This window comes from Neopsephotus bourkii, unplaced genomic scaffold, assembly GCF_033783945.1.
Source record: "Neopsephotus bourkii isolate Nb327-2 ecotype Australia unplaced genomic scaffold, CSIRO-AGI_Nbou_v1 NB_1749, whole genome shotgun sequence".
Lineage (NCBI taxonomy): Eukaryota > Metazoa > Chordata > Aves > Psittaciformes > Psittacidae > Neopsephotus > Neopsephotus bourkii.
In genome coordinates this window covers 9123579-9137615 of record NW_026902223.1, presented here as the reverse complement: position 1 = coordinate 9137615, position 14037 = coordinate 9123579, and the positions used below count along the sequence as shown (strand labels likewise).

At 46.8% G+C, this 14037-nt stretch overlaps 1 protein-coding gene across 10 annotated transcripts in view; it reads right to left on the bottom strand.

Moving 5' to 3' along the window:
* Positions 1-14037, bottom strand: part of TNRC6C (trinucleotide repeat containing adaptor 6C) — a 316377-nt gene that overhangs the window by 91374 nt on the left and 210966 nt on the right. The gene's annotated exons all lie outside the window — the stretch shown is intronic.

Sequence of the window (14037 nt, the reverse complement as noted above, 5' to 3'; positions counted from 1 at the left end):
GAACTTTTCCCTCCACAAATTTCCCAGAGTCTAAAAGAACTCTGCATTGCTGAAAATATAATCCTGATCTCCATCAAGTTAATCAAGTTTCAAAGTCCTCTGTTCCTCCACTTCATTTTCAACAGTAAAAGCATCTGGATGCCAATTCCTGCCAATAATAAATTAGAACAGAGCCCCCATCAGAATGGGCCATCATCCAGTTCTCAACTTAGCAAATGAACAGCATCTTCATGGGGAGAAGAGAGACAGGGTGGGGGGAGAGATGGGGAATGGAAATAGCCATAAATGATCTTCCGAGACAGGAAAACCAGTTGCAGTAAATACCACTTTGGAAATCAATTTATGGTCAATTATGATCTTAGTAATAACTATTTTATGCCTTCAGTTAGTCCATGAAACACCCAGGGGAGCAAATATTCTCAGAAATATATCCAAAATGCCTCCAAGTCTGTTATGTGATCAGTAAGATGCAGACAGAATTCCAGAAAGACCAGTGCTTGCTTGTCTGGATGCTGGTAGATGGACTGGGCTGGGGGGACGGAGCCACAATTTCAGTGCAGCTGCACTATCGAGAGTGTTTCAGCATCATCCAGCTAAAACAGATGATATCCATCAGTTTGGGTTATTTGCTTCAAAAGCACAAGGGGGAGTGAAGGGAGAGTTGTGGTCGCTGCAGTGTTTGACCTAGAAATTTGTGAAGACCATCTCATCTTCACAAACGCAAGAAAAAAAGTTGAGGGCCTCTTTTAAGCAAGCCAATATGTGAACATCCATCCAGTAACACAATTATTGCTTTATTCAAACATCACACATTACGTGTGGTATCCCAGTACAGAGACTGACATCGCTACATCATGTACTGCTGGTGCCCTCTGAGACTTCCTTAACTTGGATTGTTCTTTTTAAAAGTGAAGGACTTGTAAGAGTTTCATTAGAAGAACAGAAACAGTAAAAAATGACACATTCACCAAGCCCAGTAATTCCTATATAACATCTTTCACCTCAACCAGTACTATGGATACAGACTCTCCTCCTCAATAGCAGCAATTCTATTACTGTGACAGACCAAATTTAGCTCCACATCTGGATTAGACAGCTCTGTATTATGACGCTCGTACTAGAAAATACTGAATAGCATTTAGATTGTTACCACCAGGCTTTTTTCCTTCCTTACATGATGCATTTTCAATATTAATTTTTGAAACGCTTAAAAAGATAAATATATACCTCTTCGTGGTATACATCAGCTAATGTTATGCAAAGAGAAACTCTGTAGTTTCACAAGCAGGAAAATTAAGAGTTGTATTATAAAAACATGTGATCAGCACTCTTACACCAATAGATTATATTTAACTAACAGCAGTATTTTGCAGCAGCACAAAACAAGAAGGTGGTACAATACTGTGTGCTTACAGCATTAATGCCACAATACTATAAAGAGAGAGGAATGATTAAATTTGCAGAGATGTAACATCTTTTGTTATACGGCCAGAGAGTAAGTGGCAAACTTGCAAGTGGAGCATCCATTTCCAGGCTGAAAATCTGAGAAAAATCCAGACAACCATTGGAAGCAATTCTCCTGTGTTAAGTAAGCTTGTGCAATTGATTAAAAACATTGAGAGAAGATGAAATTGAGACCTACAGATAGAAAAGAATGTTAGTGAAGAACCCTACTCCAGACTGGCTTTGGTAATACACCGTGTAAAGCCTTAACTTGATTTACACACAGGCCATTAGGCTGTGCCTGCAGTGCTAGTAAAGTTTTTAACTTCCTATTTCACATGAAGTACCTTCAAGGGTACAATGTACATAGAGTTCAAGCAAAAATATTACAAGCAATGCCAAAGACCACCTTCTGTGGTCTTCTATTAATGACCCTGTAAGACAATCCAGTAAAATGGCAGTCAGTATATCATGCATCTGTACAGCTGAATTTGTGTTTGCACAGTCACTGAACTGCTGTCTCTTTCTAGATAGTTTGTGTTCAAGCACTCGCTGATGTTCTCTTGTTTACTAGTAACCAGCTACTGTTTATAAACAAGCATCTCCATTGTCAGAACCCATGATGTTTTACCATCAGTCATGAAAAGGGTTTGGAATTATGAAGAACTAGAAGACCTGAGAGTCCAGAGCAGCACTGGGAAGCAGACTGACACAACAGATATCTGGCTGAGCTTAAAATAGACTTGGCAGAAGCCAGCTTGAACTAACAATCGATATGTGTACACACTGACCACCCAGACTGGTATCCAAGCCACTGTGAGTGCTCTGTAGCCCTCAAACAAAACAAAAAGCTCTTCCACTTCTCATCAGGAAGCCTTGCAACACAGCGCAAGAGAGAAAGAAAACTGGAAACTTCAAGCAGAGAGCACATAGAAGGGGGGGGGGGGAAGGAATAGGAAGGAAAACAGCACATTTAAGAAAAAACAGATAAGGCATTCTAGGAGACAGATCTTGACCACGATCATAACAAAGGCACTACCAACTATCCTTTCAGAAAGTCATAACAGGAAAACATGGGGAGACCCCATTAACGAGAATGGAGAGGGCTTGGAGGTGGGAAGGATAAAAAAAAAGTATGGATTCACCCCCACAAAACCCCCACGGGCCACACTGAGCACTTCACAGCCCCGGGAGTGGTTTTCTTCCACCACCCAGGGGGGTGGGTGTTATCTTTCCTAAATAAGCCTATAGCTGGTAGTTGAACGATAACTATTTTGAGACCTATAAACACATTTTTCTCTGGGGCTTCGTTACCACACAGGATGCCAATGGAAATAAAAAAAAAAAAATTAAAAATAAAAAACATAAAAAAAAAAATCTCCATCTCCATCAATCCAGAGCTTCCTGCTATAAAAGCCCAAAAGCCAAGGGATAACTATTAGCTATTTTTAATCCAAAGCAATAAGCAATTGTTAACATTTCTCATAAGAGAGCTTCTAAAACAGCCTTTCCTGATTGAAATCTAAGTAAATGTGCATATAGTTTGCCATTTTTAAATGGCTGTACATTTCAAAACAGTGAAAAAGCAAGCTGCAGATAGCTGTTTATTACAAATGACTTCCACCTCCATAGCCCTCAAAGGCAAACTATAAAGCTGAGTGCAGAGCTAGACAATCTGGGCACCCAGCCATAAAACATCACTGCTGCAGCACAGATAACTGTTCTCACTTGCAAGCCATCCTTGGCTGGAAACCCACGGGGAAGAGCTCCAGAAAGCAGACCTCACTACCATCAAAGCTTCTAATGTTTTAACATTGAATTCCAACTACATTATAAACCTCAACACTGAAAAATTACAGTGGTGATGCACACCCAGGGCTAAGACCAAAACTAACTCACATTTTGACGCTTAGTACCCTGAACCATGAGACTTGAGAACAGCTGGTTATTTTACAGATATCTTCAGTGAAAACAGCCTTTTTATCGGGAGAAGTGACACTGCTTAAAAAGACAAAGAATCAGATGCATATTTTAAAGTACTTCAGCATTTTCTGCAAGTGAGACAATCTTTGGTACAGGCTTAAAGAGCACTGTAGCTATTCTGTGCAAGAACAGTTTGTTGTGATGATCTAATTCAGACATTTTTCTTTACTGCAGCAGATTTTAAAACATTAACAAGGTAGGAAGCTGCACAAATAGCTTCAGAAAACACCTATAACTGTGTATGGGAATCAAAATAAAGTTAATCATGTTTAAGTAATGATAAAATAAGCAGAAGTGCATCTGGTAATTAAGATGTAAAACTAAGCTGTGCTTTTGGTAGACAATTTTCATCAATAGCTCAGATTCCTAAGGAAGATCAAATAATACTTTGATTCCTCTGCTTTCATACATTAAGAATAATCATGTTTCATTTTACCACTAGCATTTACTGGTGAAGAGACTGTGCACAGAACATAGATCACTTAGTAATGCAATTTACTGTCACTTCTAGATCATCTCCCCATTCAATAACATATACTGCTCTTCTAAATACTATTTGCCCTGGCTGATATCTTCATAATACAGCTGAAAACCTCAAGACATTATCACTAGAAGGCATCAGCTGATCCTAAATTGGCTAGACTGCCTCGTCACAGGCATTTAAGAGGTTTCCTTATCATTCATCTTTAATACTAAGGGATCGACAGGCTCCTACCTGCAGCTACTAGGCCAAAGGGAAACCTTCTAATGGTATTATCTTGTAATCTGAATTTTAAACAATTAAAACAATAGCACGTTTGTGCTGCACATCTCTACTGTAACCAAAGATGATAAATTTTTCAGCACTTCTCATGTTCAAAGTCTTACAGAAAGCAGTGATTTTTTTACAAAGCAGCAATCTGCATGCCACATTTCAGCTGCACCTTCAAAGAAACGCAGCGAAGGAACAGGCACTGAGCTGCAAGTCATCAACAGAGATTATTTTGTTTACTTAAGGTTTGGCCAGTTTATTTTTAAATGTGCATTTCAGCGCTATCTAGCAATTCTTTCCAAATGAAAGCCTCTCTTTTCTGAAGCAACGGATGGCTCCACCCCGACCTCCTCCTCCTCCAGCTTGGTTTGGAAGGGGGCCAGATGACAGCACTGGGGAAGGCGCGTGTTTATCTCGGCAAGGCCAGCTGCTAAGTTAACGTATTACCCGTTCCCACATACCCCAGGCCTGGTTAAGGCTGCGCAGCTAAAACTGAAAGTAAACGCTGCCATTGGGCTTTTAATACTCAACACGAAGGAGCAAAGTTGTCTATGTCGTACTGGATGGACTGTAAAAGTGTGGGGCACTCTGAGTTAACAGCAGGCTGCAAACCCCTTGCATGAATAAAATTCCCTGGCCTTTCTGAAAGAAAGCCAGAAAAACAACAGGGTTTATTTCTAGACTAATTTAAAGCTGTACTGTCTATAAGGTTTCAATTCAGCAAGTTTTCTTCAAAACGCAAAGAGACTAACAGCCTCTGCTTGACAGAACCTTTAAATTTACCCCTTTATTGTTACTCCAACTAAGTGAAGTATGGAAATTGGGAGCTTTGAGAATTTGAACCAAGAATCTTCAGGTTAAAGGCACTCTTATGTCCAATTATGCTATTTCTCATATTCAGGAAATTTCATTCTATTGTTTTCCCAAGTCTGAAAAAGCTTCTTAAAAAAAAAAAAAACAAAAACAAAAAAACAACCCCCCAAAAAACACCCTAAGCCTTCTTTCCCTTAAACATCAGCTAAAGATCACAAAAGTCAACAAAAGCGTAGATATTTAACAGGAAATATAAACCCCGGAAAAGAAATTAAGCCAAAGAGCTGATTTTTCACTCATTCCAGCAAGCTCCAGCAGGCTTTGCAACAGCAGGTAAGATAGATAAGCTTCATCCAGGCACAGGTGATCAGATTTGGAAAAATGCAAAGATGCCAGGTCAAAAGGGTGAACTCTGAAGTTACCAAATGGTTCTTTACATCAAGACCCAAGGGCAGTATCCCAGAGTAAACTCGGCTACACTTTGTGCCAGCACAGCAATGGCACAGCCACAGGCTCCCCACAAGTACAGGGCCAGCAAGTGGGACACCTCACACCAACGACAGCCTCACTGCAAAATAACCCGTGTACTGCAACAGATGTAAACTGCACACGTAAATGGACTTTGTACCATTCACCACCAGGTTCAAGTCAGCTTTTAGCCTGATGCATTTCGATATTTGTATCTGTCAGTATGAGAATCCACAGCGAGAACAGAAACGCTAAAATACGTATCATCTATTACACCGCGACCCAGCAGAGCCCTCAATAAAGATGTTTGGCTGCCTTGGTTTATTCATTACGAGAAATGCTTGGTCAAAAGCACAGAATATTGCCTAAAATACATCCCCTATTAATCTGCATCACTCTTGCCCTGAAGGAAGCCCTGAACTGCTCCAGGATCCAGCAGTTTTCAAGGTGGCAGCACCCACTCAGCCAGTGCTGAGCCCATCTTATCATACAGGCTGTGTGCCAGCCAGGTAACTTCGAGTCAGAACAGATCTTTCTCCTCTGAAGATAAGGTCAAAGCGACACAAGGCATTATTTCCCTATTGTTAGTCTCCTTAAACAGTCATGCCTACCAAAAAAAGTTGACATTGATTTATTGTCGTTTTCTTGTAGTTACAGGCATAACAGTCACAGCACCCAACACCCGTGCATAACGCAGCCTCCGTGATCTCACCCCCAAATACATCATTAGTCCCACAAATTAAAGAACAAGCCTCCCACCGGTTAAAGCAGTTTTTCCCTACTAGTTGTATACAAAGTCTGACCTTGATACTTTAACGTTGTGGAAATAACCCCAGAAGCCGGAGCATAAACACCATCGCATCCGGGGGGCAGGCTGCCCAGCACACACCATTTTGGGTTCACAAATCCCATTGGATATCCGAGGGCTTTCTGAATTTGAGGAACCGCAATTACGGAGCACTGTGTGATTTGCTAAGCACAGGCTGCACCCACTGCAAGTCTCCTACTACTTCCTTGGGAAACACGGGGGGAAGCAGGGAGAACTGGTGTGTTCCTTTCGATAAACAAAAGTAATATCCGATCGGAAACTGCATTTTTATTTTCAGGCGTCGGTGAACGCAAAAACCCTGCCCACTGTATGTAATTAGGGCAAGATTCTAAAGGCACGGCTTGCCCAGGAGCAGTGCAGATGTTCTCCTGCTGCTCTGCACTGGCATTGTCCTCAGCTCTAACGAGCACTGCAACACCCCCCGCCCCAGCAGCAGCCCCCCAACACCGGGGTTTAGTGGGGTTCTTATTACCTTCACTGGCCTCACGTCTAGAGCCAACTGCAGTCTATAAATCAGCCTAAATTCATCAGATCCATCTCTGCACTCTCGTATGTAGCTGTATGGAGCTGCTATGGGTATGACGTACTACAGATTATTTCTAAATTTAAACTGCTACATTAACTCAATAAATGTCTTCCCCCAGATAACGCTCGAGTTGTAGCAGAAACTAAGGTAGCCACAAAGTAAGACTAGTAGGACTGGATTGGATGGAAAAAGAGGGAAATAAAAACCAACCGAGTTCGGTAAATCCCGTAATTGGACCGTCAACTAATTACGTATTAATAAGATTAACCTTTGACAGAAACTTGTGATACAAACAAAGAAGAGCCAAACAATTAATAAACTTGCCGCGCTGCCACATTTCTCAGGTTAACAGCTCAGCCCTCCCCAGTTTCTTCCCAGTTAAAAGCACAAATCACTTAATGCTCTCTCCCCCACTGGCTAGTTCAGGTTTAGACGAAGACCTCTGAATGGTCAGGAGAAAATTCCTGTAGATCTTCACAGTCTCATTACAAGGGGAAAGAGAGAGGGGGAAAAAGAATGGATGCGGAGGTGGTTAACCTGCACCAGAAAGCAGCCACGAAGGCCACGGCTGGAGCCTCAGCTGCTGGGCCAGCACATCGCTGCTGACCATACCCACAACCTCCCACTTTCCAGACTTGGGATCTTTCCCACCAGGGTGATTTCCAGGCACGTTAAGTTACAAAGCAAGTGCACGCTCTCATGTCTGTAAGAGAAGCTGTCTTACTGTCCAAGGCGCACCACAGCCTCAGGAATGGCACTTGGCTGTTCTGCACACAGCAGCTGTTTGAACTGGGAAAAGGTACATAAAAAAAATACTGAATTCATTCTAGCATGGGAAAAACTTATTTCTGCAAGTTGTTTAAAGAAAAAGGATTAGTCAATAGATTTATTAAATGTTTTGGGGGTGCTACCCATTTCGCCAACAGCAAAAAACAGTAATAATAATCTGGGTTAGACTTGGGAAGGAAGAGGTAAACGCTGCCTTAACAGATCCCTTCCACTGCTGACTTCTACCATGCCCAGATTAAAGAAAACCTATTCCCCCTTCTTACCTTTTAGTCTTTCTTTATGGGGCTCTTTGGCAGCTTTCGATTCAGTCTTGCTGTAAGGAAACAAGTATTTTGTCTACCGTGTAGGGGTCTTTCTGACGTGTTCCTTCCTTATTCTAATGCTTTAAGTTTTGTTTTTGTAAGTGTACCCGTAATTTCACGAATCTGAATACGAAAAAATCTCACACGGCCAAAAAAAAAAAAAATTAAGTTTTTTTTGTTGCTGTCGTTTAACCCCCCTCAAAAAAAAAAAAATCTAAAAATTTGCCACACACAAGGAAAAAAAAAAAAAACAGATCAACAGGAAAACGCTATCCAAGTAGAAAAGCAAAGAGCTTCAGTGTTATCCAGCCCAGAGAAGAAGTGCAGCAAAAGCAGGTCCAATTCCAAATCAAGCTTTTGATTTCCAGTGAAGCAAAAAAAGGAAAAATAAAAATAAGACCAAGAAACCAAGACCAAAATACACGTTCAAGTCCCCAGCTAAATTTTTGCACGAGTGTGTCTTAAATACAAGTTTGTTTTTATGTGTTGCAGCAAAACCCACGAAAGCCAGGATCTGGAGTTGATCGGGGTGAGTTCTCGTGTGTGTGTCGTGATGGGTTCTCAGTCCACATGGAGAAGCATCTGAGGGGGTTTCAAAAGTGCAAATTAAAAAGAGAAACCGGGATCCAGAAGAGAGTTTTAAGATGGATCTCCCCTCAAAGAAGAAAAAAAAAAAAGGAAAAAAAAGAAACTAAAAAATCCCAGCACGGAGCCACGGGGGATCCGGAGTCTCACATAGGCTCGGGGCAGGGGCGTCCCGCCGGGTCTGGCTCGGGGTCGGTCGTGGGGCGCAGGGCCCGCGGCAGTCTCTCGGGGAGGAGGATCCGCGCTCCTATGGCGGGGAGCCCGAAGCGAGCCACCAGCCCCTGGGCGGGAGGAGGATTCCGCAGCCGCTCTGGCAGGAAGGAGCGGGCGCGGGGAGGGGATCCGGGGAGGAGGATCCAGCAAAGTCTTTCAGGGAGGGAGGGTTGAGGGGACGCGCCGGGGGGGGAGCGGGGAAGCCCAGCAGTTTGTCTGCCTCGCTCGCACAGGGGAGCGGCGGGCAGCAGGAGGGAGATCCCGCGGGCTCGCTCCGTCTCCTCCGCAGGGATCCGGGCGGCAGGAGACTGCAGCAGCAGAGCCCCTCGTCGTGGGGCAGGGACCCCGGTGCCCCCAGGGGGAGGCGAGGAACGGAGAGAAGCTGGGGGCCGAGGCGGCAGCGTCTCCCCAGGGGCTGCAGCAGCGCCGCGGGCAGAGCCGGTCGGTCAGGCAGGCAGTCCTTCAGTCAGCCGGGCTCGCTGGCGGAGGCTGAGGTGAGGGGGGGGGCCGCAGCGCCTCTCTCCGTCGCTCCCGCTCACTCTCGCCTCGTCCGCTCGCAGGCAGGCGCTGCCGGGCTCAGTGCTGCCGGGCCGGTCCCCCGCTCCTCCGCGCTGCCGCCGCCGCTGCCGCCACCGCCAGGGCCGCCGCCGCCGCCGTCCTCAGGAGCAGAGCTGCTGCTGCTGCCGCCGCGGCCATTTTGTTGCTGACTGACAAGAGCCCCGCCAGGCAGCGCGAGACCGCGGGCAGGCGCCGCCGCGCGCTCCCCCCTCCCCTCCGCGCGCTGACCTCAAACAGGAAGTCTGCTCCCCTCACCACCACCCCCCACCCCATCCCCCCCTCCCGCGCGGGGCCACGTGACAGGGGAGCTCCCCGCCACATGCAAATGAGCGCTGCGGTCGCAGCCAAACAGCGGCGAGGCCGCGCGCCCGGCCCCGCCTCCTCCCCCTCCTCCAACCCCCTTTTGCCGCTGCGGCGCGCGCTCTTCCCGCCACCGCGCGCACCGCCCCCCTCCCCGTGGGGTGCGGGGTTGGGGGGGGCACTGACAACCCCAGTGCGGGCGAGCCCTGCGAGCCATGAACCAGCACCGCGCTGGGGGGGGGGCTGGGGGAAACAGGGCCCCACTGCACCCCAAAGGTGCCCCCGGGCCTGCGGTCCCTTGCCCGTGGAAATAATCCTGCCGGGTTTATGGGTACCCGAGCACGTCCTGGGGACACAGGCTGCGTGTGTCTGAGTACATGTAAGAATGCACATACATGCCCACATGCATGCACAAGCACGTGTTCACGTACACTGTGCGCGAACACATTCCACGTGTGCATACACACACACATTGAGCATACACACACACATGCAGCACACGCACAGACATGCATGCACAGGCACGCGTGTGCACATACATGCACAGATACCCGTGCAGGCACAGGCACATGCACACATAGGCAGGCATATGCACAGGCGCATAGGTACATGCACACAAGCACAGGCGCCCATATGCACAGGCATATCCATGCACAGGCACCCGTATGCACATACACACATGCACAGGCACACATATGCACATGCACACTTGGTTTAGGCTGGACATGCACGCACAGGTACACGCAGCCCTCCAGGACATACTCCTGGATCCCCCTGCCAGCGCCCGGGCCCAGGCTGGCCCCAGCCACCGGCGGGGACATGGGTCCCTACCCCAGTGCTGACAAACAATACTGGCAAGTGAGATGTTGTGAACGAACTCGTGGGGAACCGAACCAGGGAGGCGTTAGGAACTGTGGAGCAGTTCACCGGGGAGCAGGGAGACGCGTTCCAGGGGGAGGCTCCTGGTTCACCCCCAAAACCACATTAACTATTTGCAGGTTTGAGCGGAAACTCAGGATCTGTTCTCAAAACACCACGGCAAGAGTGGAATGCAAACAAAACCGAGTCATTTTCGCTGAAAATCGTTATGCCTAAGTCCCTCAGCAGATCCCTTCTGGTTCTCTCCTGCTTCCTCTCCCCCTCCTGCAGTGAACGTTTTGGGAAATGCAAGGAAATCTACAACCTGGATCTTTATGTGGGTTACAGAGCAGGGCGTTCACTGCCGCAAGAAGGATGACACACACAGAAGGAGCTTGGGGGGGGGGGGGGGGGGGGATAAGGAAAGGTGGGGGGATAAGGAAAGGACAATCCCAATATGATCTCTGTCGGGATTTGTGAGCAAAAGCCATCCTGGCAGCTCCCGGGCAAGCGGGACCAGGAGTCCCTTGACCACTGGAGGGAGCCCATATTGTGCCAGACTGCAGCCGGAATGCTGGGTGGAAGACAAACTCATCAGATACGAACTATCAGATCGCTGTAGTCAGAACAAAGTGTCTGCTCCGGGTCAGACCGTGGTCTGTGTAGATGCAGAATGTTATCAAATCAGATGTAAATGCCCCATTGTACTTCATCAGCACAAAGAAAGGGAAGATTACTACGAAGTGGGGGGGAGGATGTTTCCCACGTTTTGAATGTCAGTCTGGCACCTCTCACCAGGAGTGAAGTCATACACCGCGATGGTGGCAGACCCGGAGTCGAGTGAAAATACCTTCGGGCTCCTTGTGCCGTCCCAGGAGCATCTCCGGTGCCACTGCAAGTCGTTGGCACAGCTCCGCCCCTGTTCTTAACTTAAATGTAGGTCAGCACCTATAGACTCCTTCCCACAGGGACCGCCCCAGAGCAGCAGGAGGTTGCCACACCGTCTCTTGCGACAGAGATTTTGCTCTCCTGATAAGCCAACAGCCCCGCGGGAGCAGCAGAACCGATAAAGTTTCTGCCCTTTGTGCTTGTTTGTGGACCGGGAGCATCCTCATGCTTGGAATGTACCCACAGGAGGCTGCCCTAGGCCAAAAATCCTGCTTGGCACTTGCATAGAGGAATGTTCCTGGTCAGATGTGGCCCCAAAATTATGTGTTGTGAACATGTAAATATTTGTAATTCAAAACACGCTTTGAAAGCACAAATATTTCCAAGAATGGCTGGCTCCTCAGTGATGCCAAGTTGCTGGAGACCCTGAAACGTCAAAATGGAATAAAACTGAAAGTGATTTGTGTAACTATATGTTTTCTTGGCCCTGGCAAAATGACTGTAAAGAACTTGATGTAACCTCAGCCAACCAGACACAGGGAGCCCGTTGTGTTTGATACCCACGTTCTAAAACACTATCTGTAAAGGGTAAAAATCCATTCTAAGAAACCTTTCTCACCTGAGCACTTTTAGCATTAAATACCCTTTATTCAATGCAAACTTTCTTTTTCCCCCCCCCAGCTTGTGGGATTTTGCTTGGGGATTTGCTCCCTGCTCCATTGGCTCTGCTCCTTGGAGCTTGCAGGGATCCTGGTGCATTTGCACCCTCAGTGCCACGGGCTGAGGCTGTGCATTGGCTGGTGATAGCTGGCACTGTGTACCACACATCTGTCCCTAGCAGCCCCCTCTCAGGACCCCGGTGGGGAGCAGGCTGATCCTCAAGCTGTGTTTTCCGGAGCTGCTCCAGCATGAGAGCCACGGCTTCGGGCATCTGCTGCTGCCTTTGAACTCTCTCCTTCCCCCCAGCACTCAGGTAGTCTTTTTTGGTCACACATGAGTAAGAACAGATGTGAGCTAGTGTGAAGGGAAGGAAAAGGGACATACAATGCCAGCGGTTCATTGCTTGCAGAGGAGAAGGAATTCCTGTAAACCTCCCGTTTCCCAATGCGCCTGTGCATGGGGAAAGGGCTGTGAGCAAAATGTTCATGGGGTGCTGGACATGTTGAGTGGATGGGGATGAGCGTGAAGGACCAGGTACTCATGCAGATAGTTTTCTTTGCTGGGAGTGACAAAGCTGAGCTAAGCTGGGTTGGGATGGCTTAACCACACCGAGGCAAAATTCCACTGTAGACTTTACACTTCTTGCTTATTTTTCTGTGACCAAAACAGGTACAGAAATGAGTCAAAATACTCACCCATCACTTCTTACCAAGCAATAACAAGCACACACAAGATCAACCACAAAGCCTGACACCAGCACTAGCCATGCTTTAAGGACATGCAACCTCATGCCTTAAAGAATCTGCTCTCTGATGCTGAACAAGATTTCCCAGAGCCCACACAAGGTGAAGCTATTCCTCAAAATCCCTTCCTCCCTTGTGTGAGCTGGTGCTTTTATATGTGACTGCACTGGGAGGGCAGAATCCAGGACACAACCCGTGGGGGTTCTGGATGGGCAAGACACTTACATGGAGTCCATTCCCTCTGAAAGGATGCAAACATCCCTCCTGGCCACCCTACCAACAAACTGCATCTTTAGGGTGAATGCTTAAATGAACTTACAAGTCACTTTTATAATGGAAAACCTCATTTTAATAACTTACATTTCTCTTCCCACATTTTCATGCAAAAAGAATAACGTTATTTCCCCGCTGGTGGGACAATGCCCTGATGTGAGACTACCACTTTGGGGTGGTTGTGTCCAGTCATGAAATGTCCTCTCCATGGCACTGGCCCAAAGTAGAAAGGATTCCTGAAAACCCAGTACCTCGGGTTCCTCCTGATCCCTGGCACAGGCATTTAACATCAGCAAAGCCACTGCAGTGAGCATCATCACAGGAGGCTGAAAGCACATCTATTACCCCTGCGCTGGAAGAGCTGCTGCCCTTTTTTGTATAATAACCAAATATTTCAAACACTTGCCCAGAAAACATAACATCTGGATTCAATCCCCTCCCCAACCTGTGAGTCTCGAACCTGTATTTCCCATGAGAGAGATGTAGCATGATGCTAAACAGCAATCTGGTAAGGGGGGAAAACAACATACTTTTTATTCTTGCTCTCCAAGCAGAGATATTGTATAAACAAGAACATGAGTGTCCTGAGGCCAAAAAGCAAGCAAGAAGCGCATGACTCTCTAACCCACTTGCCATGGCTCACAGCAGCTGCAATAAAGCATTCTGCTTATTATCAATAGCTGTTTAATAATAAATACATAACCAACCTGAGCAGAGGGGGCAGAGCCTAGGACTTGACCCTATAGATTACTCTGAGGGAGAGGAAGCAATATTTTAGAGGTTGTAGCATGTGAACACAGCACGCCAAGTCTATAGGATGGAGAAAGGTGCAGAGATGCGAGTTTCTTGTTGTGCTGCCGAGAATAAAAGTATTCCCAAGGACTGGCTTCTCTTCCTCTGTTTTTTAGCTTCGTGGTCATCATTTATTGGTACAAGGGGATCTGAACAAGCAGAGGGAAGACACAGGCTGTTCTAATGGTGCTCATCATCCAGGCATGGCTGCAGATGTTACAGAAAACCCACCACCAAGTGTGCAAAGGCCCAGTGAAATGCTG